A 27,494-nucleotide genomic window follows, 5' to 3' on the forward strand; every position below is an offset into this window, starting at 1 on the left:
CACCTAACACGCGTTGCCGATTAGTCTTTGACCGTAAAAAGGAAAAAAGCCCACATGTTCGATATTATGGCAGGTGGTTATTCATAATGCCAAAATCCATGCCATACACGCGCGGGGAATTTTATCCCGAATCCTAAGAAGGGATAAGTCAACGCCTAACACGCATTTCCGATTTAGTCATTCATCGATTGAAGAAGACACCAAAATCCAAGTCTGGGGAAGTTTATCCTGAAGCCTAAGTAGGGATAAGTCAGCGTCTAACACGCGTTGTCGGTTAGTCTTTGACCGTAAAAAGGACGAAAGCCCACATAGTCGACATTGTGGTAGGTGGTTATTCATAACGCCAAAATCCATGCCTCACACACATGGGGAATTTTATCCCGAATCCTAAGTAGGGATAAGTCAACACCTAACACGCGTTGCTAGTTTAGTCTTTCACCGATTGAAAAAGACACCAGAATCCAAGTCTGGGGACTTTTATCCCGAAGCCTAAGGAGGGATAAGTCAATGCCTAACACGCGTTGTCGGATAGTCTATTCCCGTAAGAAGGACAAAGTCTATGTATTCAATATCATAGCACTAAGTCTAAGAGAGTTAACTCTTTTAACATAACGTTACATGCGGAATGGACTTAGACAATCTACATGCTAGCCCGACTCAAACGGTAGTCAGTAAAGGCTCATCAAACCCGTTGATGGTTGAGGGTTTGCCAAAAATCCTATATATATAAGAGTCATTAACGCACCAGTTCACTAGTTGGTCTCGTGACTTGTGCATCCGACAAGTTCAGGATAAGATCCATACCTGCAGACGAAACAACTTTAATAGTTGGTCCAGCAACCTGACGTTTAGAACTACTACACTCCAACATCGAGCAATCCGAAACCTTAGGTTAACGCGGCTCAATGCGTAACCCTAGGTCAACGCCAGTCAACGCGTTGCAACGAAAAGTCAACGCAGGCGATCCAAAACCCTAGGTTAACGCCGGTCAACGCGTAACCCTAGGTCAACGCTAGTCAACGCGTTGCATTAAAAAGCCAACACCGGGCGATCCAAAACCTTAGGTTAACGTCGGTCAACGCGTAACCCTAGGTCAACGCCAGTCAATACGTTACGATGAAAGTCAATGCAAGTCAATATATATTGTGATAGAGATAGTCAGTTCTAAGTCAACTTGATGACACGAGCCAAAATTAACTCACCAGTTTTAATTCAAGACTTCGACAACGGCCAGACAATAAACGCAGCGCAGGTAGAGCTTCAACTATTCATCAAAATATCGAATAGACTAAAAATCGAAGAAGTCAAGAATCAAAGCTAACTATAGGTCCTTATTACACCGACTGAAGGTTGGACTGATCATATCCAAAGTATTTTAGGCTCATATATAAAAGAAATGAGACTGAAACACTTTGGAAGGGGTATCTGTAGGCGTCAAAAATTGCCTATAGGTCCCCGTACATGGCTCGAGATAGAGAGAAGATAATGAACATTGCTATTCAAGTCATAGAAGGTTATTTGACGACGACAAACATATGAAGTGAGTCGACGGACCATGTGAAGCAACAAAATTTTGGAACAACGGAAATACGAATGGACCGGGAGCTGCACATCGCTTAAAAAAGACGAAGAACCCCTCAGGTCCCATTTACTCTACATATGATTCAATCATGGAAGCTCATAGACCTCCTTGTTTTCTTTCTAACGCATCTTGAACCGTATAATTCAAAGATCGGACGACGAAAATACGGCGAAAACGGACAGAGCACGCGAAACTACGCTCCGGGCCTCGCCGAGACACCCCTTGGTGTCTCGGCCAGGCCGAGACACCCGCGGCCTGGCCAAGACACTCACAAGTGTCTCGGCCACGCCGAGACACCCACGAGTGTCCACAGCCCAAAAATACTGATTTTGGCAGTTTAAAGCTGTTTTTCGACCGTTAACCATCTGTATTTGTTTTAACTGATAAAAAATTATCCAAGAATGTGGTTAAGAGGTTACAACTAAAGATAAGAGTGAATCGATCATTCTTATCTGAAAACAGGGCTCTTGAAGTCGATAAATACATCCCCAGGGCCTTCATTTTTTCATATCTGGAATTCTCGAGCGTTGGTGAAGCACTGCTGAATTGAGGACTGAAGGGCCATGAATTTCAGAGAGGAGGAGGAGACTTCAGTGAATTATTCAGCATAAAGAGGAGGAGTTCATCAGATCTGTAGCCCGGTTCTTTGCCTTGAGATTGCCCCGTTGCGGTGATTTCGAGAAGAGTGATTATCTCGCTATTGCCGAGATAATTACTTCAGTTTCTTGATTTATTCATGAATCAATGAAACTTCGGATCTGATCTGATCGTTTGGTGGTCCACGGATATCAACATCCCCATCACAGGCCAAGATCCAACGCAAGCAGCGGGTGATAAACACCCGTTGCGCTGTTTGATGAGAGTTGTACTTTTTTTAGTTTTCATTGTGTAAGGGTCTTATAAAAAGACTAATCATTTTATTTTCATTGTAACGATTGAAGTTGTAATGAACACTGCAATGAATACATCAACTTTCTCCCTAAACAGACTGAGTGGAAATGCATCATCAGTTGGCCAAACCTAGAGTCGAATTATGTGTTAACTTCAAACTCATGGCAAAAGTTCACTAACTAATGAACTCTGTCCACATCAACTCAAGTGGACCAAGTCATCCACTTCCGAAGAAGACTCGCCACATCCACATCGGCCCTTGCTCATGACTTTAGCGATATCCGCCCGCGTATTTAGCAAACTTCACCAAGTCCTTAAAGCTCGCCAGATAGCCGTTTTAAGAGCTATTTTTGGAGAATGATAGTTCCTCATTATCTCCTACTTTAATGGCCATGTAATACACAATTAATGGGCCATTAATTCTCTCTTTTATCCTATAAAAGGAGGAGAGATCATTTATTTAAAGAGGATCCGAGAATTGGAAAAAATCTTAAAAGGTCTATCCAACTAAAAAATCAAGCCGAATCCCAGAGAGATAAACTCACATGCAAAGAGAGACTCTTATCATCACGTTTGCTATTCAATCAGGTAAAAGTGTCAAGAGAAGACTGAGTTATCTGCTAAGCCACTAAAGCTTGCACTCACAGCAAAAGACCCTAAGTCTTAATCGGTACGTCAACGGAGTACAAGATCGACACTCTATCGGAACATGGAAAAGAACCCAAGAAAAAACAAAATTTTCCTTCACTTCGTTTATTCTTTCCATTATAATATGTGATGATTACAATATTAAAAGAACCCAAAATAGGATGATGACTCTGCTAGGGACTTCTTTCTCCTTCGATGAGAAATTTGTGCTATGCACTGACACTAAGACCCTCGGGTCTATTGCTGAATCACTGGTCATTGAATTTGACTAAGCGAAGTTTGAGAAATTTATTTGCACAAACCAAACTTTATCCATGGTGACACTTCGTAGTTGTCAAAAGACTCATTGAGTGCAACTCTTGGGTCTAAATCGACCCCCGCGTGTGTAAATGTGACCTTCACCGAAAATAGTTTGAGCTTAGCTGAAAGCCAAATGAACTTCGTCAAGAGCGAAGAAATCTTGACCCTTGCCTCAAGTGAAGGTCAATATTTTGTTTTATCTATTGATCTTAGACATCAGTCCATAACTCCTTTAGGAGTTCGATTTAAAACATCTCATGATTCTCGCTACCCTTCAGTGATATAAGCTAAGAATGGGGATAACCCTTCATCTGTATTCCCTTAAGGGAATAATATCATCATAAGTGACGATCACTGCTAGAAAATAGGGTTTTACCTACAAAAATATAGCGACGGAATTTTTCGTCGCTATAACATTACATATAGCAATGAAATTTTCTGTCGCTATACTTCCGTCAGCAAAACTTTTTTGCCGACAAAAATGGATATATTAGCGACGGAAATTTTTTGTTGCTTTAAATATACCGACGGGATTTTAGCGATGAAAATTTTTTGTCTCTAAAAACATCTTTAGCAATGAAAATTTCTGTCGCTAAAGAAGTTTTCAGGGAAAAGTGCCAAAAATTTTGGGCAGCCACGGCCCCGGAGAAGGGTTTACTCCAAAATCGCCTCTCCTCACTTCACCACCTCTCCTCATTCCCCCCACTCTCTCCTGCATTTCCCCTCCTCTCCCCCATCTCGTTCTCTGGTGCGCCGGTGACCTAACGTCGACGAGCTGCCGGCTCGCCGCCAGGCCCCAACTACCAACGCCGCACTTTCTTCTGTTCTCTCGTCTCAGACCCCTGCTCCCCCCAATGCAATCTCTTTTCTCTCTCCCTCGAATCTATTTTTCTCGTCTCGATCCCTACCCCTGACGTACTGTCTCTCTACCTCTCTCGTGCGTAGGCCGACGGCCAGCTGCCCCCGTTGGCGGCGCTGGCGCCGCGTCGCTGGCCGCCGGCGTCGGCCGACGAGAGAGAGACAGAGAGAGGGTTATGTAGGGGAGAGATAAAGAGAGATTTATTTATTTTAGTTTTGAATTTATTAATCATAATTTTTAATTACAATTAGAGTTTAATTTTTGCAAAATAAAAAAATTATGGAAAAAACTCAAACCCTAATAAAAAATATTCATTTTGATGAAATTATAATATAAAAAATTAAATTTAGTACGGGTTAGGGTTAGGGTTAGGGTTAGATGAGGGTTAGGGTTAGGGTTAGACGAGGGTTAGGGTTAGGGTTAGGCGAGGGTTAGGTGAGGGTGAGGTTAGGGTTAGGGTTAGAGTTAGACAAGGGTTAGGGTTAGGGTTAGGTGAGGGTTAGGGTTAGGTGAGGGTTAGGGTTAGGGTTAGGAGAGGCTTAGGTGAGGGTTAGGTGAGGGTGAGGGTGAGGGTGAGGGTGAGAGTGAGGGTTAGGGTTAGGGTTAGGGTTAGGGATAGGGTTAGGGTTAGGATTAGGCGAGGGTAAGGGTTGGGTGAGGGTGAGGGTGAGGGTTAGGGTTAGGGTTTAGGGTGAGGAAGAGGGTGAGGGCGAGGGCATGGGGTTATGGCCAGGGCGAGGGTTAGTGTTAGGGTTAGGGGTATTGTGAGGGCGAGGGTTAGGGGTTGGTTATGTTTGGGTAAGGCTGAGGTTTAGGGTTAAGGTTTGGGCAAAGGAGAGGCCGAGGTCGTGGGTTATGGCAAGGGCGAGGGTGAGGGTTATGGCGAGGGCGAGTGTTAGGGTTAGATGAGTGTTAGGGTTAGGTGATGGTTACATTGAGGGTTACAGTGAGGGTTACGTTGAAGGTTAGCATAGCTATTACATCGCTAATTACATAGCAACTGTACACACATATTTTCGAGCCGTAGAATACCACGTCCAATAAATACTATATATAATCTCTTTATTTACAGATCACATACGTGAACGGGATGGTTGGTGGATACGAGACCATCGTGTTCGGTCCGAACAACCTTTTCGTACGCATATGTGATGGGGGGACTTATATATAAATATTTATTGGATCTGTCCAGTGTGGACGGGTTAGGTATGTAAACGTGACGTGTATATGTATTTACGTGTGTTCTTGTGTACTTTTATTTTGTTAGAGTTTCGGCGGTGCTTACTCGTTGTTCTCCGTGTACAAATATCGAAGGGATATGCAGGAGTATATCCTTCCCACTATAGTGTACTCGGAGAACAGCGTGTAGGTGCTGCAGAAATTTTAACAAAGTGATAGTACACTTGAACACATGTAAATACATATACACGTCACGTTTACATACCTAATGGGATAAAAGCCTTCCTCTGACAGCTAGTCACACACATTTGTCCTAAATTAAAATGATATATGTAGGGATATGCACACTTCCATTAATTTTTAAATTCTAGATGCGGACAGTTCCTGACAAATCATTCATAAGCATACCACGTGATCGGAGGCATCTAGACACCCGATACAAGGATGGAATAGAAGCCTTCTTAGCCTACTCTGACACCAAACGTCTACGGTCGCTGAGCGGGTCGATTTTCTCTCCTTGTAAGAATTGAAGGAATGGTAAAATGCTCACTAGGAGTGACGTAAGTTTCCATATGTCAAGCAATGGATTTAATAGCTCTTATGTATTTTGGAGTCATCACGGTGAAGGCGTCCCGGTGATGTAATTAGAGGAAGAGTTCACTGATGTCGACAATCCGACAGTTGACATTACTGAAATGTTAGAAGATATTCTTGTCGCGCCGTCTTCGAGTGATGTCAACACTACTGATATGTTTCAAGATTTAGACTGATTGATGAGACTTGTTGAAGAAAACGAGTCACCATTATACGAGGGGTGCAAGGAGTTCACAAGGCTTTCTTTTATGCTGAGGTTTCTTCATATCCAAACACTCAGTAGGATGGATGTTACACATTTTGAGATGTTATTAGACTTACTCAGGAAAGTCATTCCAGGTGGTGAGAAGAGCATCCCTGCAACCTCTTACGAAGCTCACAAGATTTTTGATATGCTGGGGCTTAATTACAAGAAGATAAACACATGTCCTAATGACTGCATCCTGTACAATAAGGGTAATAAAGCTCTGGAGGAATGTCCGACGTGTCATGTATCACGCTGGAAAGAACATACAGGCACATCCGAAGGCAGTTCATCCAATAAGTAGAGCAGAATCCCTGTGAAGGTTCTTCGATATTTTCTAATTATTCCTAGGCTGCAGAGGTTTTTAATGTCTGCCGAGCTAGCTGAGAATATGCGGTGGCATTCGACCGACCACAAAGAGGATGGGAAACTGAGATATTCGGCAGACGATGAGGCATTGAAGCACATTAATCGTATATATCTTGACTTTGGTAAGGAGTCTCAGAATATTAGGTTGGGGCTTGCTAGTGACGGATTTAATCCGTTTGGATTAATGAGCTCCACTTGGTCTACCTGGCCAGCGTTGCTGACACCGTACAACCTACAGCCGTCGATGTGCATGAAGCAGCCGTACATGATACTATAACTCTTAATCCCTGGAAGATATTCTCCTGGAAATGACATCGACGTTTTCCGCCAACCATTAATTGATGACCTGAAGCTTCTCTGGGAAGAAGGTGTCAACACTTATGATGCTTATGGTAAGGAGTCTTTCTGTATGCCCTGAAGCTTCTCTGGGAAGAAGGTGTCAACACTTATGATGCTTATGGTAAGGAGTCTTTCTGTATGCGGGCAATGGTCATGTGGTCAACACTTATGATGCTTATGGTAAGGAGTCTTTCTGTATGCGGGCAATGGTCATGTGGACAATTAATGTTTTCTCGACATACGCTTACATATCTAGATGGTCGACGAAGGGTCAGATTGCTTGTCCAGTTTGCATGTCAGACTATGAGGGAAAGTATTTAAAATACAACCGTAAGTTCTGTTATTGGCAACACAGAAGATGGTTGCCTACAGGGCACAAGTTTAGAAAGTTAATAGGAAAGTTCGACGGCAATCCAGAAAACAGACCGACACCACCAAGGCTGACTGGGAAAGAAATATTTGAGCTTCTACATCCACTACCTAGAAAAATATTTCGAAAGAAAAGATTCAACAAAGAAAATCCATTTGGGGTTAGGAGAAAAATATTAAAGCAAAATTGGAAGGAAAAGGAAAAGGGTAAGCTATTTCTCAAAGGCAATTCGAAAGGAAATAAGCCTCACAGAGCCAAGTCGCATGGGCGTGTCTCTAAGGGCACTAAACTTCTACATGGATGGTCAAATTTTAGCATATTTTATCAGTTGCCATATTGGAGAAGTTTAAACATACGTCACAACTTGGATGTCATGCACATCGAGAAGAACATATATGAGAATCTCTTGAACACTTTGTTACAGGACGGGAAAACATTGAAAGATGACTTAAGGCCACGTTGAGACCTAGCAGAATTAAACATTCGTCCTAAACTGCAAGCTATAGATAAGGGTGACGGAAAGTTTGAACTTTCAGCCTCCCGTGTCACACTGTCGAAGGATGAGGTCCACAATATATGTTTATTTCTAAAGTCCGTGAAGACACCAGATGGTTATGCTTCAAACATTTCAACAAATGAGCATATTAAGGACAGAAAAATTTTAGGACTCAAGACACATGACCATCATGTTCTATTACATCAACTTCTCCCGGTTGCGTTGCGACATGCTGAGAAGGAACTCGCTATGGTGGTAATAGAATTCTGAGGTTTCTTCAAGCAGTTGTGCTCCAAGGTGATTGATGTCAGGGAGTTTGAAGAATTAGAGGGACGTGTAGCCAATACACTATGTAAAATGGAAATTTTATTTCCACCCTTGTTCTTTATGGTCATGGTGCATCTCACAATACATTTAGCATATGAAGCCCACATCACAGGACCAGTTCAATATCGCTGGTTGTACCCTATGGAGAGGTATTTATTATTATAATGTTCAATTAATATTTGTCAAATTCCGTTACTCAGTTTTATATTATCACAAATCATGAAACTATATCATTGTAGGTATTTGGGTTTCATAAAACAACTGATGCATAACCGTGCACGTCCAGAAGGGTCGATCGCAGAGAACTACATAAGTAACAAGAGTTTGAATTTCATCTCTCGTTACTTGCGGGGTGTGGAGACAAGGCTCAACCGTCCCCAACGAATAATTGACAGAACATTCTATAATAATCGTGGGGAGGACACTAGATTCCCTAGAATGGAGCTAGATCAAGCCCACACATATATCCTGAGCAATGATACTATATTTAACATATACGCATCGTAAGTATTTAGCTGTTTGAATTAGATCATATTACAGCACAATAATTTTCTCTATTTTACCATTATAAATGATTCTATTCTAGGCTTCACATCCGATATGTCCAGCCTACTCTTAAATGCAGAACAAAAAATAAAATAGTTATGGACACATACTCTCGATAATTCCCTGCATGATTGAAGGGTGAAGTAAGATCTTTTTTACATTTCTGATTAGTATATCAAATATACGTGCCTACCACCAGATAGTGAAGTAAGATCTTTTTTACATTTCTGATTAGTATATCAAATATACGTGCCTACCACCAGATATTTAAACTATTTGTTTTATTTCTACGTGCCTACCACCAGATATTTAAACTATTTGTTTTATTTCTTAAAGGTTGACCAACGGATTACGAATAGGGTTAACCTGTCTGAGAAAGTATGTTTATATGCCAGAAGTCCTTCAACGTGGTTAAGCATTATGGAGGCTACTGCGTCAATGGTTTTAGGTTTAATACCATCGGCTTCGAAGAGAGACGACAAACGCAAAACAGCGGTGTGTTCTGCTCCTTCTCGCAACTGTGATACGCTAGTTCAAAATATCTAAATCCGATACAAGGTGAAATCTATTGTTACGGTTAGGTAGAAGACATCGTGGAGATTTTCTATGGGATTAATAAGGAAGTCAGACATGTGATGTTTAAGGTGCGTTGGTGTGAGCTGAAAAAGACGAAGGATGACTACGGTTACATACTCGTTAATCATAACAAGGTAATATATCATAATGAAAAGTACATGTTAGCTGCTCACGCCAAACAATGCTTTTATGTCAAAGATATAATAAAAAATAACGAATGGGTTATCCATAAGAATCTGCTTAGAGCCTACATTCATTAAGCCGTGTCTGACGAAGATCACGATGAGGAGGTTATCTTGGTCGACGAAACAGTTGCTGAGTTTTCCTTGACACAAAATAATAATCTGATGGATGAAATTGCACCATCGCACCCTAATGTACCTGCGATTATATGTGAGCCAAGGCGTAAAGGTAGAAATCCAGTCCGCAGCGTAGTTGATAAAACTATAAGAACGGTCATTTTGGCAGCACGCACACGGTCGCAGGCTAACCGCACACGGTCACAGAGTAGAGCCTCAACATCATCATAATAATGTAATACTAGGTTATGAATTAAAAAGAACATTCATTGTATTATATTCTTGCCTTTATATTATCTGTTTGACTGGTTATCATGTATCACGGTGTGTTATGTATTATTGTCTTTATATTATCTGTTTGACTGGTTATCATGTATCACTGTGTGTCATGTATCATAGTATTATCTTTATATTATCTGTTTGATTGAACATCATGTACACGTGATTCTGTTGCCATGTGCTATTTTATTAATTATTTGTATTATATGCTTTAGTTGGATATTCATTATGTTTTCAAAGTATAGATGATAAAAGGATTACGTAAGAAAGCGCTTGAGAGACTTTTTGGTAGACATTCTGGAGGCGACGCACATGCCTCTACATCAGGTATTTTTATTTATTTGTTATATCTATACATTTCTATAAACTATTAACGTGAGGCTAATATTTTTTTAACATTTACTACACAGGACGCGGAGATGCCTCAAATGACTTGCAGCTACAGGACAAATCACGCGGAGATGCTCCACATGACGTGGAGACACAGGCTGATCATACATAGCATGTAGAGATACAGCCACCACCACATGCAGATGTATTGAAAGAGAGGAGATTTGACCCGTATAGCATAGCTGTAGAAGCTATGACACTATCGCCAGATTCTATTACGGATCAGCGAGTCCACGGTCCGGCCAAGGTGAAGGGGGATTGGGATTCTTATCATGCTTTGCGCCCTATCGCGCAGCAAAGATACGAACAAGAAAGGCGTAGATACCTCAAACTGTAAGGTATTAATAGATTTTTATAGTTTATCAATTATTATTTTAAATTTTAATAGCAAATATGGATTTATTCATTGTTTTATCCGATTCATTGTTTCGTAGGTACCTGTAGGCGTCAAAAATTGCCCATAGGTCCCCGCATGTGGCTTGAGATAGGGAGAAGACGATGAACATCACTATTAGAGTTATAAAAGCTTATTTGACAACGACAAATGCATGAAGTGAGTCGACGGATCATACGAAGCAACGGAACTTCGGAATAACGGAAACAAGAGCTGATCATGAGCCCCGCGTCATTTACGAAAGGTGGAGCACCCCTCATGTCCCATTTACTCCACATATGATTCAATAATGTAAGCCTGTAGATATCCTCGTCGGCTTTCCGACGCATCTTGAACCGCTTAATTTTGAGTCCGGACGACGAATATACGGTGGAAACAAACTCGACGCACCAAAAATAAAAAAAAACCAAACCGAGACACCCCGGGGTGTCTTGGCTTGGCCAAGACACTTAAGTTCTCGCAGAAGCCAAGACACTACCAAATGTTTCGGCTTGGCTGAGACACTCTTAAGTGTCTCGGACAGCCGAGACACTCTAAAGTGTCTTGGCTTGGCTGAGACACTCTTAAGTGTCTCGGCCAAGCCAAGACACTCTAAAGTGTCTCGGCTTGGCCGAGACACTATTAAGTGTCTCGGCCAAGCCGAGCCACTTCAAAGTGTCTCGGCTTGGCTGAAACATTCTTGAGTGTCCCGGTCATGCCGAGACACTCACAAGTGTCTCGGGCACGCCGAGACACTCATAAGTGTCTGCAACACGAAAATACTAATTTTGGTTGTTTTTGGTAGTTTTTTCGATCGTTAACCGTTTGGATTTGGTCCAACTGATCTGATAATGTGGTTAAGTGGTTTTAACTGAAGATAAGAGGGAATCGGCCGTTTTTATCCAAACACAAGGCTCCTGAAGCCTATAAATACAGCCACAGGACCTTCATTTTTTCAGATCTGGAATTCTCGGGCATTGGTGAAGCCCTGCCGGACTGAAGAATAAAGGTGCACGAATTTCAAAAGAGAGGAAGAGATTGATCGAGTTCTTCAGTGTAGAAAGAATAGTTCATCAGATCTGAAGTTTCTGTGTTCGTCCCTTAAGATTACCCCGTTGCGGTGATGTTAAGAAGAGCAATTCTCTCGCTGTTACCGAGATAAGCGCTTCGGCTTCTTGATTCCTTTGCGAATCGACGAAGCTTCGGATCTGATCTGATCGTTAGGTGGTCCATGGATATTGACGTCCCCGTCATCGGCTAAAAACCCACGTGAGCAAGAGATGATAAACGGATCTTGTGTTATTTTCGAGAGAGTTGTAATTCTTTTACTTTTGTTACTTAAATTCTTTATAAACGACTAAAGTTATAATGAAATTAGTAATGAAGGTAACTTTCAAAGGAAACAAACTGGTGACCACAGTGGGAGCCAACAGCCTCGCTGCTGAAGTTGTCGTGATGCAACCGGCAATCAAGATCTGGGTGAACGAAGAGGTCGAATATGAATTCGACCAGTAGAAGTTTGAAGAGTATCTCTCTTGCTCCTCCTCCAGATTTGCCACTCCTCCCAAGCATAGGAAGGCCTCCTCTTCTGGAAAAACTTGCTAGACTTTAGGCTCGAAGATCCAAGATCCCCTCGCTGTCGTTGCACTTACACCTCGCGACGCCCCTCCAGTGTCCAACGAGGTCGAAGCTGTAGATCTGTGCCTCCCATCCAGCAAAAGCTTAGCTGGTGAAGACGTTCCAACTCTGTCAAAGAGAGCACGCTAAAGACGACGCCAACGCCTTACGCGTCAACTGGCCAAGGCTTTGAAGCTAATGGACAGGATCCGCTATGATGTGGATCTGAAATCTAAGCAGCACCGAGAACAACAACGGCGAGCAACCAACCCCTCCTCCAAAGCAGAGAAGAATGAGTGGGTCCACGTCAAAAGGACATGCTCTACCCTTGAGGAGAAAATCCAGAAGCACCGCGCATTGCTCGTACACGCCCGAGTCCTTTTGGAGAAAGCAAATGAAATGCAGAAGGAAGAGGCAGTTAAGAAATCGCCCAAGCACAAACAGGTGTGGGTGCCGAAGGTGAAGTCAGCGCCTAAGGCGAAAGTGAACGAAGTTACCGTCCGGCCTTCGTCAACTTCAGATCCTATTTCCCCTATCCCCATACCTCTGACAGAACCATATGGTAGCATGGATCTCACCAAATTTAGGGTTACCCTAAAAGACCGCATTAGTCCTCTCCCCGAAGATCAAGGTAAAGCACCTGTGAAGGAGCGATTGGGGCCGTTGAAAGGTTCCCAAACAACAATTTAGGCTGGGGGTCGTACTAATCCCCCTAATAACAACAAAGGGAAAGCCCTTATGATCGACCGCATAGGATTGCGAGTCGAAGTTCAAGAGCTCGTTAGAGTTTCACGCTCACGAAGGCATAAATCTGAACGAGTGACTCTTGGAGACGCCAATGAAGCGTCATATCCCCAGAAGGAAACATGTTCGTCCGATGATGATGTTATACCTGGAAAGTCGTGCCAACACACGATGAGTTGCTCCGGTCATTAGACCGATGAGTTATACTATTACGCCGGGGGTACGAATAAGTCTCGAAAAAGAAATACCCGAGACACGGACTCACGCTATCCGTGTGCCAAGATAATTAAGGCGGTGTTGTCAGAATGCTGCTGCCCTAAGGCTCTGTAAAGAGTTTTGGTATTTGAAAGAATTTCCATCGAAACATCCGAGACTAAGACGAGGCGTGTCCGCAGAAGAAGGTCAACCGGCACAAGTAACAAACTCTCGCGAGTCACTATCAACGTAGTCGACAAAGGCAAATCCGTATGACGCTTTAGTCCTGAGTCTTTTACAGAAGTATCTCAACGCATGACTTGGCTGCGATCTAGACCTGTCAAACCTAGACCCAGAAGGTCACGATCCTCAGACGATGAGATGTCAGATGCTTGTTCTGCGTTGGCTTCTGATGATACGGCATCAAGTGCAGGACAATCTTACGAATCATTCATGATTAATGCCGAACAAATGGTTAAGATTCTCAAGGAGGCTTTAACTAAGCAGAAAGAGAATTTTAAATTTGAAATGGAGATGGCTATGTAGGAAATGAGAGATATGCACTGCCAACAAATTGCGGCACTGACGAATCAACAGGGAGAGTCCATTTGTACGGACCATGAATTTTCGATATTGGTTTAAATAATTTTTCTGATACTTTAAATATTAAATTATTATTTTACCTGATTTTCTAAAATTTCCTATAATTTAATAATACGGTTTTATATTTATTTAACAAATTTGTAATTAATAAATTTAATTGTTACGAAAGACTTTTTAAATTAATAATTGATTATTCATTATTGATTATTGATATTTACTATGCAAAGCATAATATACAATAATGTTCTTTATTGAGATGTAATACATAGAGTATATATGCAATAATAGATACACATATCATAATAAATGTTATAGTTATAAATGAATAGGGTAGTTATATGCAAGTGTTTGAATTTTTGTTAACCCATTTGAAAATAATCCAAAGCTTGTTGCTCCCCATCAAATTCCCAACAACCATCCCTCCCTCGTCATGTTCTCTCCCTCCTCACACACGTACTTTTTCTCTCTCTTCAAACTCACTCAAGAAACCCAGCTCCTCTCTTCATCTCATTTTTTCTCTTCCACCAACCCCAAACCGCCCACAACTTTTGACAAACGCGCACAAACTACTCAAGCCGCCCACGAGGGCGCTGCTCTCCCACCGACTGCTGTCTCTCTTCCTGTCTCACTCTCTATCTCCAATCATCTCTCTCTTTATCTCTCTCACTCCCATCTCATTCTCTCCTCTCGTACTTACTCCAGCTCTCTCCCTCTCTCATCTTCATCTCTCTCCTTCCTCAAAGCCAACCCATCACAGACCCCCTCTCCCTCTCTCTCTCTCTCTCTCTTCGTTCTTTCTTCATCTTCTTGTCCCACGACGACTGCCCTATCCTCCACTTCACCCATCACCATCACCACCTCGAGCTCAAAGCCACACCACTGTCCAACCACCAGCGAGCTCCTGCCCTCAGACCTGAACGATTGCGAGTCGAAGTTCAAGAGCTCGTTAGAGTTTCACGCTCACGAAGGCATAAATCTGAACGAGTGACTCTTGGAGACGCCAATGAAGCGTCATATCCCCAGAAGGAAACATGTTCGTCCGATGATGATGTTATACCTGGAAAGTCGTGCCAACACACGATGAGTTGCTCCGGTCATTAGACCGATGAGTTATACTATTACGCCGGGGGTACGAATAAGTCTCGAAAAAGAAATACCCGAGACACGGACTCACGCTATCCGTGTGCCAAGATAATTAAGGCGGTGTTGTCAGAATGCTGCTGCCCTAAGGCTCTGTAAAGAGTTTTGGTATTTGAAAGAATTTCCATCGAAACATCCGAGACTAAGACGAGGCGTGTCCGCAGAAGAAGGTCAACCGGCACAAGTAACAAACTCTCGCGAGTCACTATCAACGTAGTCGACAAAGGCAAATCCGTATGACGCTTTAGTCCTGAGTCTTTTACAGAAGTATCTCAACGCATGACTTGGCTGCGATCTAGACCTGTCAAACCTAGACCCAGAAGGTCACGATCCTCAGACGATGAGATGTCAGATGCTTGTTCTGCGTTGGCTTCTGATGATACGGCATCAAGTGCAGGACAATCTTACGAATCATTCATGATTAATGCCGAACAAATGGTTAAGATTCTCAAGGAGGCTTTAACTAAGCAGAAAGAGAATTTTAAATTTGAAATGGAGATGGCTATGTAGGAAATGAGAGATATGCACTGCCAACAAATTGCGGCACTGACGAATCAACAGGGAGAGTCCATTTGTACGGACCATGAATTTTCGATATTGGTTTAAATAATTTTTCTGATACTTTAAATATTAAATTATTATTTTACCTGATTTTCTAAAATTTCCTATAATTTAATAATACGGTTTTATATTTATTTAACAAATTTGTAATTAATAAATTTAATTGTTACGAAAGACTTTTTAAATTAATAATTGATTATTCATTATTGATTATTGATATTTACTATGCAAAGCATAATATACAATAATGTTCTTTATTGAGATGTAATACATAGAGTATATATGCAATAATAGATACACATATCATAATAAATGTTATAGTTATAAATGAATAGGGTAGTTATATGCAAGTGTTTGAATTTTTGTTAACCCATTTGAAAATAATCCAAAGCTTGTTGCTCCCCATCAAATTCCCAACAACCATCCCTCCCTCGTCATGTTCTCTCCCTCCTCACACACGTACTTTTTCTCTCTCTTCAAACTCACTCAAGAAACCCAGCTCCTCTCTTCATCTCATTTTTTCTCTTCCACCAACCCCAAACCGCCCACAACTTTTGACAAACGCGCACAAACTACTCAAGCCGCCCACGAGGGCGCTGCTCTCCCACCGACTGCTGTCTCTCTTCCTGTCTCACTCTCTATCTCCAATCATCTCTCTCTTTATCTCTCTCACTCCCATCTCATTCTCTCCTCTCGTACTTACTCCAGCTCTCTCCCTCTCTCATCTTCATCTCTCTCCTTCCTCAAAGCCAACCCATCACAGACCCCCTCTCCCTCTCTCTCTCTCTCTCTCTTCGTTCTTTCTTCATCTTCTTGTCCCACGACGACTGCCCTATCCTCCACTTCACCCATCACCATCACCACCTCGAGCTCAAAGCCACACCACTGTCCAACCACCAGCGAGCTCCTGCCCTCAGACCTGAACAACGTCCAGCCACACCCCCGTCGATGCCGCCAGCCCTTACAACCGCTGTCCCCACCTTTTAGCCGCCGACAAACCCTGTTGGAGCCCACCGAGACACCCCGGCAACCTCCTCCCACCTCCGGCAAGCCCGAACAGTGAGGAGAAGCTCCAAGCAGCGAGAAATGAGCCCGAACAACGACGAAAATCTGCACTGTAGAAAACTGCAGCTTTGTGCCAACTTCGCGTGCACTTTCCGATCACCTCCGACCTCCGTTTTCATCGATGTTTTCTCTGGTGAGTAGACCTACATATTGCCTATCACCTCCAATTTGTATCACACTCTAACTCACTCTTTATCTCTCTCTGTAACGTCCGAAATATCGCTCGACGATAGTAATTCACAGATTCCGACAGTTTCGTACGGACTTTGCAGGGCTTTCCGGCCACATCCGGTCTCCGTTTCCGACACCATCTTCGCCGGTGCGCAGACCATCGTGTTGTCTATCGCACAGTATATTCCTTTTACTTGGGATCCTTATCTACACCTCGTTATATTCGTTTGAATATCACACATCGTAATAACACTCTAAGTTGTAATTTTAGCCGTTGATTCCGCGAAACCCGTCGTAACGCCGTGCAACCACCCCGACGACCCCCGTTGCAGTTGACGACGTATCCGAGGCAAGATCCCTATTCTTGCTCAGTACAATTTTAGTTTGATCACAGATTAATTATGCATAAGAACTCATTTTTCGAATAATTATTCGTTACAAATATAGAACTGTCGTGAACATATTGAATTGAGAACTATAACGTATAGAACTGTCATAGACGTAATGGACTGTAAACGATAACGTATGACCATTCACGTTGTGATACATATACTGTAATGACCTGCACGGATTTATTTGACGAATGAAATTGAAAAGTACTAAAAATAATATTGTGATAATAGATACTATAAAGATAAAATAAAATAAAATTATTTTAGAATAATTTATAATTTTAAAGAATTTATTTAATAAAATAATCATTTTAAAGTAATTATAATAAATTATTTTGGTGAAAAATCATTTTAAAGTAATTGTAATAAATTAATAGAATTTTTTTGACAAAAGAATTATTTTAGAATATTTATAAATAATTTAAAAGAATTTATTTTAGAATAAGTATCAATTTAGAATAATTTCAATAATTTAAGAGAGTTTTATAAAAGGAATTATTTTAGAACATTTATAAATAATTTTAAAGGATTTATTTTAGAAAGGGATTATTATGCATTATTCATGATTTAGGTTTCTTAATTTTAATTATGTGATATGCTATGATATTGTTGTATATGATTAGTTGCATTTATTACTCTTCGTTATGTTTGAGAATCGTTAGAAATTCATGACTAGTGTGGCCTAGTGTGTCCTGTTTAAAACTTAGAAACATGTGTGTATGTTAGCTTAGAAAAACAAAAGAGTTGGGGTCATGATTCATGTGATCGGATAAGGCTGTTGATATATCTTCCAGGCTCGCGCCAGTGGTTGGTGTCGCCACTGTGGGTTGGTTTATAGGGCTAAAGTGAAGTGTATACATGACTTTGGTCAGTGGGAAATTTATTTCGTCACCCGGGTTCTGTTTGAAGTTCGGACTAGGCAGGAAACGGATTGCGTGTAGTCCTCTAGGACGCATGTGTAGCGGGATTGGATACACATAAAGGATTTGTGAACAGCCAATATCCGATGACCGGAGCATTGACTCTATGTGAGATATGTACCAGTGACCTGTTATACAATGGCTAGTAGTATGACCTCGTTACCCGATCGATTTTGGATTCTTCTGATTATTATATTCTAGTGGTGGATTTCATTTTGATTATTATTATTATTATTATTATTATTGTTCTTGCATTGTTCGTTCGACCGTTTCTACTTTCCTTGTGGGATCTTGTCGTGTGCCATACACGCTGACGTACACCTGTTTTCTCTGGTGTACGTCAGATTTAGAGGACGGACAGGTCCAGTATGATGATGCATTAGAGCAGGAGTATGCCCAGCCGGAGTGTCTTCCAGGTAGAACAGAAGAACAGATGGAAGCTTAGCCTTTTCTTTTACGTAGGCACTGATGGACACTAGATTACTTATGTAGTACCTTATCCTTTAGTCTTTCGAGGGACTTAGTTATTTTTGCAGTACTTCCTTCTTATTTTGTTGGACTACGTATTTTCTTATTTTAGTTGGACTGTTTTGTAATAAGGGCATGTTTGACCCAAACTTTGTGTCTCGGATGATATTCTATTGGTGATATGTCTATTTTTTTATTCAGAGTTGTTCATTATATTCCCGCTACTATGATCGGGAATCTGTGCCTTTGCATTTATTTCTTGACGCTTAGCGTATTAGGTTGAGGAAGAATGTTTAATTTTATTTATTCTCCTAAATCTAATATGTCGCGGGCTTGCTCGCATCTCGGTTCCTTGGTATTTTAGGAAGCGGGACGTGACAGGTTTTAGTGGTGACCCATGCAGGTCACAGTCCTGGTCACGGTTCCGGTCACGGTCCCAAGTTTCCACGCTTGAGAATATAACGGATAACTTAGATGCATATCATATTTCATCTGTGAGACTATTCTTGAGCCCTTATTCTGTTTTCTTGATAGATCTCGTTTCGTCGCTATCTTATCACCTTTGACTCTGGAGTTTTCCATGGTTCTTGTCCCGTCGCTTCGCGATTACCCTCTCTTTGTATAACCTCTCTTTCCTCGTGCCGTTCATTATTTTATATGTGTTATTATTTTTACGACTATATTTTCTTTGATTTGACTTATATATCGTTGATTGTATTGATTTTTTATGTGTTATTATTTTTACGACTATATTTTCTTTGATTTGACTTATATATCGTTGATTGTATTGATTTTTGCATTATTTATTACATTATTTTATGTTTTTCTTTGATTTGACTTATATATCGTTGATTGTATTGATTTTTGCATTATTTATTACATTATTTTATGTATCATACACAGTGTTATATTGTTTGTCTTTCATTAAAAATATATACTATTACTTATATATTTCAATTGTTCAAACCATGTTATTAAGTGTTTTGCATTGCTATAGACTCCGCATATACATTGCATAGCATATCTGATATTCAGATTATTTTCTTATGTTTAAAATATACTTTGCATATTTATATTGTGTATGTGTGTGCTTATCTGTCATACCACCTGTTATTTACTTATGTTTTAGATTATTATATATTGTTTGTATTTTTAGTAATATACTTTAATAAGTTCATGAATTTAATATTCTACATATGCACTATATTCTTATCCTTTACATTTCCAGTATATAGTTTTGTCAGTAAGTTTTATCTTGTTAAGTTATTTTAGTATGTTCACATTGTTTTCGTTATTTCTAAGAGCAATGTATTTTTATTTTGATATTTAAGCATATACTTCTTGTTGCTATAATGCGTTCTTTATATTACTATTTTTCTATTGATTTTACTATTGTTTGCATTTTATATTTCTCTTACTCTTATCCTTGGGGTGTATATCTGTTTGTGTGTGGATTCTTTTGTGATTGTATTTTTAATATAATTTTATTGATTGTGTGTTTTATGTGTATTACTATACTTATTTAATCATTTTAAAAACGATTGCTTTGATTTTACAAACATTATTAACTGTTAATAAATTAATTTTGATTTATTTATTTCTTGTATTCTAACTGACTTATGTGACTCTGTTCGCTATGTTATTATTCTGAATTTATATACTTGATGTATTTTATGCGTATATAGGATTTACGTAAATACTTGTTATTATTGATTGTGTAAATCTTAATTTGTTTGATTATATGTGCTTCCTTGTTAATTTGACAAATAATGTTCATGATTTCAACTAACATGATTATTGATTTTATATATATATATATCTGTTTATGTTTGTGTGGTGATGATTGTGTTTTGTAACGCAGTACAAATTTTTATATGCTTAACAATATGTTGTATTGATTTATTTGATTTGATTTCGAGCATATGTATATTTTTATTGATTTTGCTTTGGCTACAAATTTTTTTTTGTTAGAATATTGATACTATTTTATTTGATACATTTATAACTACTATACACATTTTTACATATTTCTCTTCATTATTGGTACTTGTCATATGTTGACTTAGTGATTTTGTTTGTTTTTTGTAGCTGTGTTATTATTATATTCTATGAATTATCTATTTTGTGGTGTGATTATGTTGATTATATGATAAATATCTTCTGTTCCATGATAATGTGTGATGTGTACTTCTTACCTTTATATAAATTGACTATTATCATGTTTTATATTTATATATTGATATTTTCTTTACGGTCCTTCTGTTCAATGTTATGAATATGTAGCTACATAATTGTTGCATATATTTTTTTTTATGTCTCTATACGTTGTCTATTATGTTATCTAAACTATATGTATGCTTGATTCTTCGTTATTTTGTTTTGCTTAACATTTTCTTCAAATATTTCTTTTACTTTTGCTTTTATATGATTCATCTGTTATTCGTATCATGTTTTATGTTTTTTCTTCAAATATTTCTTTTACTTTTGCTTTTATATGATTCATCTGTTATTCGTATCATGTTTTATGTTTTTGTGTTTATCATGTTTATCATCTCCGCTTTTATATGATTCATCTGTTATTCGTATCATGTTTTATGTTTTTGTGTTTATCATGTTTATCATCTCATTACGTATGAGTGATTTATATTTTGTTGAGACCATTTTGTCTTTTATCTTCTTCAAGGTCTTCTTTTAATTAATTATATTATTGAGTTGATATACTTTATCATATATTCTAGTGATTGACAATTTTTTTTGAATTATGTAATTATATTTTGTATTATATTTTTGTATGCTATATATTCGTTATATTTTACCAATTCTGTGTTATTGATTACATTTTAACACCTTGATGTGTTGTCTTATAATAGTACATCAATAATATCATGTTAATATATGTTCCGTACTTTTTAAATGATTCGTGTATTACACATATGTATTCATGTTATTATGATACATATATTTATATTTTCCATGTATTTATTTTAAGATAATTGTAACCTTTTGTGTCTCGTGTGTACTAAATACTAGCATATTTTATGATTGTGATACTGTTGCATATATTATGACATAAATTTTTTATACACTACTAAGTGTTCTTTTATGTATTAATCTTGAATTGCTTGATATCACTTTATACTAGCATATGAGTATTTATTTATTTATTTTTCATCCATATGAATGCTGAATCTCAGCTATCGCCCTTATATCTTATCTTACGTCATTATTGTTTTACATTCTCCTCTACATATAGATATAGTTCTGTATCTGAGTCCTTGGGTTTTTGTGCATTACTTTTATTTTAATTCCGAGGGCAGAATTTATTTTAAGGGGGGTAGAATGTAAGGATCATGAATTTTTGATATTGGCTTAAATAATTTTTCTGATACTTTAAATATTAAATTATTATTTTACCTGATTTTCTAAAATTTGCTATGAATTAATAATACGGTTTTATATTTATTTAAAAAATTAGTAATTTATAAATTTAATTGTTACGGTAAAGACTTTTTAAATTAATAATTGATTATTCATTATTGATTATTGATATTTACTATGCAAAACATAATATACAGTAATGTTCTTTATTGAGATGTAATACACAGAGTATATATGCAATAATAGATACACATATCATAATAAATGTTATAGTTATAAATGAATAGGGTAGTTATATGCAAGTGTTTGAATTTTTGTGAACTCATTTGAAAATAATCCAAAGCTTGTTGCTCCTCATCAAATTCCCAGCAACCATCCCTCCCTCGTCACGTTGTCTCGCTCCTTACACACGTACTTTCTCTCTCTCTCTTCAAACTCACTCAAGAAACCCAGCTCCTCTCTTCATCTCATTTTTTCTCTTCCACCAACACCAAACCGCGAACAACTTTTGACAAACGCGCACAGACTACTCAAGCCGCCCACGAGGGCGCTGCTCTCCTACCGACTGCTGTCTCTCTTCCTGTCATCTCTCTCCCTCTCTCATCTTCATCTCTCTCCTTCCTCAAAGCCAACCCATCACAGACCCCCTCTCCCTCTCTCTCTCTTCGTTCTCTCTTCATCTTCTTGTCCCACGACGACTGCCCTATCCTCCACTTCACCCATCACCATCACCACCTCGAGCTCAAAGCCACACCACTGTCCAACCACCAGCGAGCTCCTGCCCTCAGACCTGAACCCCGTCGATGCCGCCAGCCCTTACAACCGCTGTCCCCACCTTTTAGCCGCCGACGAACCCTGTTGGAGCCCACTGAGACACCCCGGAAACCTCCTTCCACATCCGGTAACCCCAAACAGCAAGGAGAAGCTCCGACCAGCGAGAAACGAGCCTGAACAGCGACCGAACGGCGAAAATCTGCACTGCAGAAAACTGCAGATTTGTGCCAACTTCGCGTGCACTTTACGATCACCTCCGACCTCCGTTTTCATCGATTTTTTCTCTGGTGAGTAGACCTACATGTTGTCACCTTCAATTTGTATCACACTCTAACTCACTCTTTATCTCTCTCTGTAACGTCCGAAACATCGCTCGACGGCAGCAGTTCACAGATCCCGACAGTTTCGTGCCGACTTTGCACGCGCTTTCCGGCCACCTCCGGTCTCCGTTTCCAACATCGTCTTCGCCGGTGCGTAGCCCTTCGTGTTGTCTATCACACGGAATATTCCTTTTACTTGGGCTCCTTATCTATACCTAGTTATATTCGTTTGAATATCACACGTCGTAATAACACTCTAAGTTGTAATTTTAGCCGTTGATTCCGCGAAACCCATCGTAACGCCGTGCAACCGCCCCGATGACCCCCGTTGTAGTTGACGACGTACCCAAGGCAAGAACCCTATTCTTGCTCAGTACAATTTTAGTTTGATCACAGATTAATTATGCATAAGAATTCATTTTTTGAATAATTATTCGTTACAAATATAGAACTGTCGTGAACATATTGAACTGAGAACTATAACGTATAGAACTGTCGTGGACGTAATGGACTGTGAACAATAACGTATGACAATCACGGATTTATTTGACGAATGATATTAAAAAGTACTAAAAATAATATTGTGATAATAGATACTATAAAGATAAAATAAAATAAAATTATTTTAGAATAATTTATAATTTTAAAGAATTTATTTAACAAAAAAACATTTTAAAATAATTATAATAAATTATTTTGGTGAAAAATCATTTTAAAGTACTTATAATAAATTAATAGAATTTATTTGATAAAAGAATTATTTTAGAATAATTATAAATAATTTAAAAGAATTTATTTTAGAATAAGTATCAATTTAGAATAATTTTAATAATTTAAGAGAGTTTTATAAAAGGAATTATTTTAGAACATTTATAAATAATTTTAAACGATTTATTTAAGAAAGGGATTATTACGCATTATTCATGATTTAGGTTTCTTAATTTTAATTATGTGATACGCTATGATATTGTTGTATATGATTAGTTGCATTTATTACTCTTTGTTATGTTTTAGAACCGTTAGAAATTCATGACTAGTATGGCCTGGTGTGTCCTGTTTAAGACTTAGAAACATGTGTGTATGTTAGCTTAAAAAAACAAGAGAGTTGGGATGGGGAAGTCATGGTTCATGTGATCGGATAAGGCTGTTGATGTATATTCCAGGCTCGCGCCAGTGGTTGGTGTTGCCACTGGGGTTAGTTTGTAATGCTAAAGTGAAGTGAGTACATCACTTTGGTCAGTGGGAAATTTATTTCGTCACTCGGGTTCTGTTTGAAGTTCGGACCAGGCAATAAACGGATTGCGTGTAGTCCTCTAGGCCGCATGTGTAGCGGGATTGGATACACATAGAGGATTTGTGAACAGTCAGTATTCGATGACAGGAGCGTTGACTCTGTGTGAGAAATGTACCAGTGACCCGTTATACAATGGCTAGTAGTATGACCTCGTTACGCGATCGATTTTGGATTCTTCTGATTATTATATTCTAGTGGTGGATTTCATTTAGATTATTACTATTATTATTATTATTGTTCTTGCATTGGTCATTCGACCGTTTCTACTTTCCTTGTGGGATCTTGCCGTGTGCCATACACGCTGACGTACACCTGTTTTCTCTGGTGTACGTCAGATTTAGTGGACGGACTTGTCTAATATGATGATGCATTAGAGCAGGAGTATGCCCAGCCGGAGTGTCTTCCAGGTGGAACAGAAGAACAGATGGAAGCTTAGCCTTTTCTTTTACGTAGGCACTGATGGACACTAGTTTATTTATGTAGTACCTTATCCTTTAGTCTTTTGAGAGACTTAGTTATTTTTGCAGTACTTCCTTCTTATTTTGTTGGACTATGTATTTTCTTATTTTAGTTGGACTGTTTTGTAATAAGGGCATGTTTGACCCAAACTTTGTGTCTCGGGTGATATTCTATAGGTGATGTCTCTTTTTTTATTCTGAGTTGTTCATTATATTCCCGCTACTGTGATCGGGGATCTGTGCCTTTGTATTTATTTTTTGACGCTTAGCGTATTAGGTTGAGAAAGAATGTTTAATTTTATTTATTCTTCTCAATCTAATATGTCGCGGGCTTGCTCGCGTCTCGGTTCCTTGGTATTTTGGGAAGCGGGGCGTGACACCAGTCATTGTAATAACACTAATCAGGTTGACAGTGATCGGGATGCGGACGAGAACGCCAATACGAAAATCCCTCCCGTTGATAACAATGCTGAGGGTGGACCCTCAGACAACAACAGTATGAAGGAAGACCATGTCACTTCTCCTCGTAATCGGTCGAAGCAAGATATTAGCAAAGATAAGAAGATGAGGGACTTGGAGAGCAAAATCAACGCCTTGATGAGTGCTCAGGAGGTAAAGAAGTCCAGAATACCATGTCCATACCCGAGAGAATGGGAATCAACTTCACGCCATTTGAAAAAAATGGTTCCCCCACTCAGCACTTAATATACTTTAAGTCTCATTTGGGAATAATCTCCAGCAATGAGCCTTAAATGGTATGGTCATTCGTTAGCACTCTTCGCAGAGCAGCCTTCGATTGGTATCACCATCTTAAGCCGGGGAGTATCAGCAGATGGGATGACATGAAAGATATGTTTCTCACAAATTTCTTAGATGAAGACACCGAGGTTTCAATCAAAACGTTATTCGATGAGAAGCAGAAGGACTGAGAGTTAGTTGAGAACTTTGTCAAACGATTCCGGAACAAGGCAATGAATTGTCGAGATCCGATCGGCGAAGACTTCATATTTGAAACTTGTCATGATAACCTCTCGTTGGATATTCTCGAAGTCGTGGGAATGACACCATCCAAGACCTAGAGGGATTTGAAGGTGCAAGGAGAATGAGCCGAACGCTTCCTCAAGAGGAAGAAGGCCGAAAGGGGTCAAACGGTGATAAATACTTCACAACAGAATTTTGTCCCTCGGGGCAAGGAAAAAGCACAAGTAAACGCAGTGGATGCGAACCAAACGTTCGAGCTGCAAGCGTAACCACAACAGCAGCAGCCAAAGGCGTCTCAGTAGTCGCAGTAGCAACGACAACCTCAAAAACAGAAGACATCAGAACCGAAATTCCTGAAGGTTTACTCTTTTTGAGAAGTAGAAGTCCCTGGTATTTTCAAATACCTCATAGAGAATAACAAAATCAAGTTGCCTCCGATCCAAGACTAGGAAGACGCTAATAGGGTTAATGATCCGAAGTACTACGCGTTCCACAGAGCGGTTCTTATGCCCTGAAAGACAAAATCCGAACTTTGATCGATGTTAGAGTCATTACTATGAAACAATCTAAGGAGAATAAGGTGAGTGCGAATGCAGTGTCAATCAGCTTCGGATCTGTTCCTCTGAATTGGTTTCAACCCGAGCCTGTAATGAATGCAGCGGTGAAGACAGTAAACGACGATCCTCACAAACAACGCCAGAAAAGACTTGTGCCACACACAGCCCCAAATGGTGATATTCTCTAGGTTCATCCTGATCTGATTGAAGATAAATAGTGGGTCAGATCGTCATCCAAGAAGAAATCAAAAGGTAAAGGAAGTCCTGTTGCGGAGCCTCTGCCATTCCAGGAGAAGATGACGAAAGTAAAAACCAGCCCTCCATTTGTTTCATTTTTGTATATAAGTGTCATAGAGAGTTTGAGATACTTAGTTATCACAAGACCTGACCTAGCCTACTCAGTTGGAGTGATGAGCCGATACATGGAGGCGCCAATGACAACTCACATGACTGCCGTGAAGCAAATATTGAGGTATGTGCGTGACACTCTAAACTTTGGGTGCTGCTATGATAGGAAGAAGCATTTGGGAGAATGCTTGATTGGGTACAGCGACAGTGACCTGGCTGGAGATATTGATGATCGAAGTGGAAATCCGGTCACTTGGCTGTCACAGAAGCAGAGAGTGGTGGCAGTCTCCTCATGCGAAGTTGAATACGTGGCCGCTACAGCAGCTGCATGCAAGAGCATTTGGCTTGGATGATTATTGAGTGAAATAAAGGGAAGTGAACCTGTCAAAGCAATCCTCAATATAGATAACAAATCAGCCATTGCTCTCACGAAGAACCCTGTGCATCACGACAGAAGCAAGCACATTGATACTAAGTATCACTTCATCTGTGACTGTGTTCAGAAGGAAGAAATTGATGTGGAGTATGTTAGAACAGAAGATCAACTGGCCGATGTTCTAACAAAGCCACTTGGTCGACAAAGGTTTGTTGAGTTGCGAGAGAAGATCGGTTTGAAGGATGTGAAGCAAGTACAACATGATTATGGGGGTGAATGTTGAGTTAATCACGTTGAACCTGATTTGTATGTTCAAGTTAGTTTAGGTAGTTAGTTTAAATTCCGTGAATTGGGTGTTAGTAGAACGAGTCTTAGGTAGTTGTGGCTTGATTTTCGGATCATAACAAACTTGTAATTTGTTATGAATAGTGGTTGGTTGTGTATTAGTTATTATCTCCGAAGTAAGAAACT

The 27,494-nt window shown here is 39.6% G+C and overlaps 1 long non-coding RNA gene across 2 annotated transcripts; it reads left to right on the top strand.

The window, feature by feature from the left end:
* Positions 22,739-23,383, top strand: LOC109829519. 2 transcript variants are annotated; one of them, XR_002244055.1, is made up of 3 exons: positions 22,739-22,976; positions 23,073-23,159; positions 23,283-23,383. It is a non-coding gene; the product is annotated as an uncharacterized LOC109829519 (long non-coding RNA). The 2 variants fall into 2 exon arrangements; XR_002244054.1 differs by having other exon boundaries at positions 23,076-23,159.

The sequence above is a fragment of the Asparagus officinalis genome, chromosome 2, assembly GCF_001876935.1.
Source record: "Asparagus officinalis chromosome 2, Aspof.V1, whole genome shotgun sequence".
NCBI lineage: Eukaryota > Viridiplantae > Streptophyta > Magnoliopsida > Asparagales > Asparagaceae > Asparagus > Asparagus officinalis.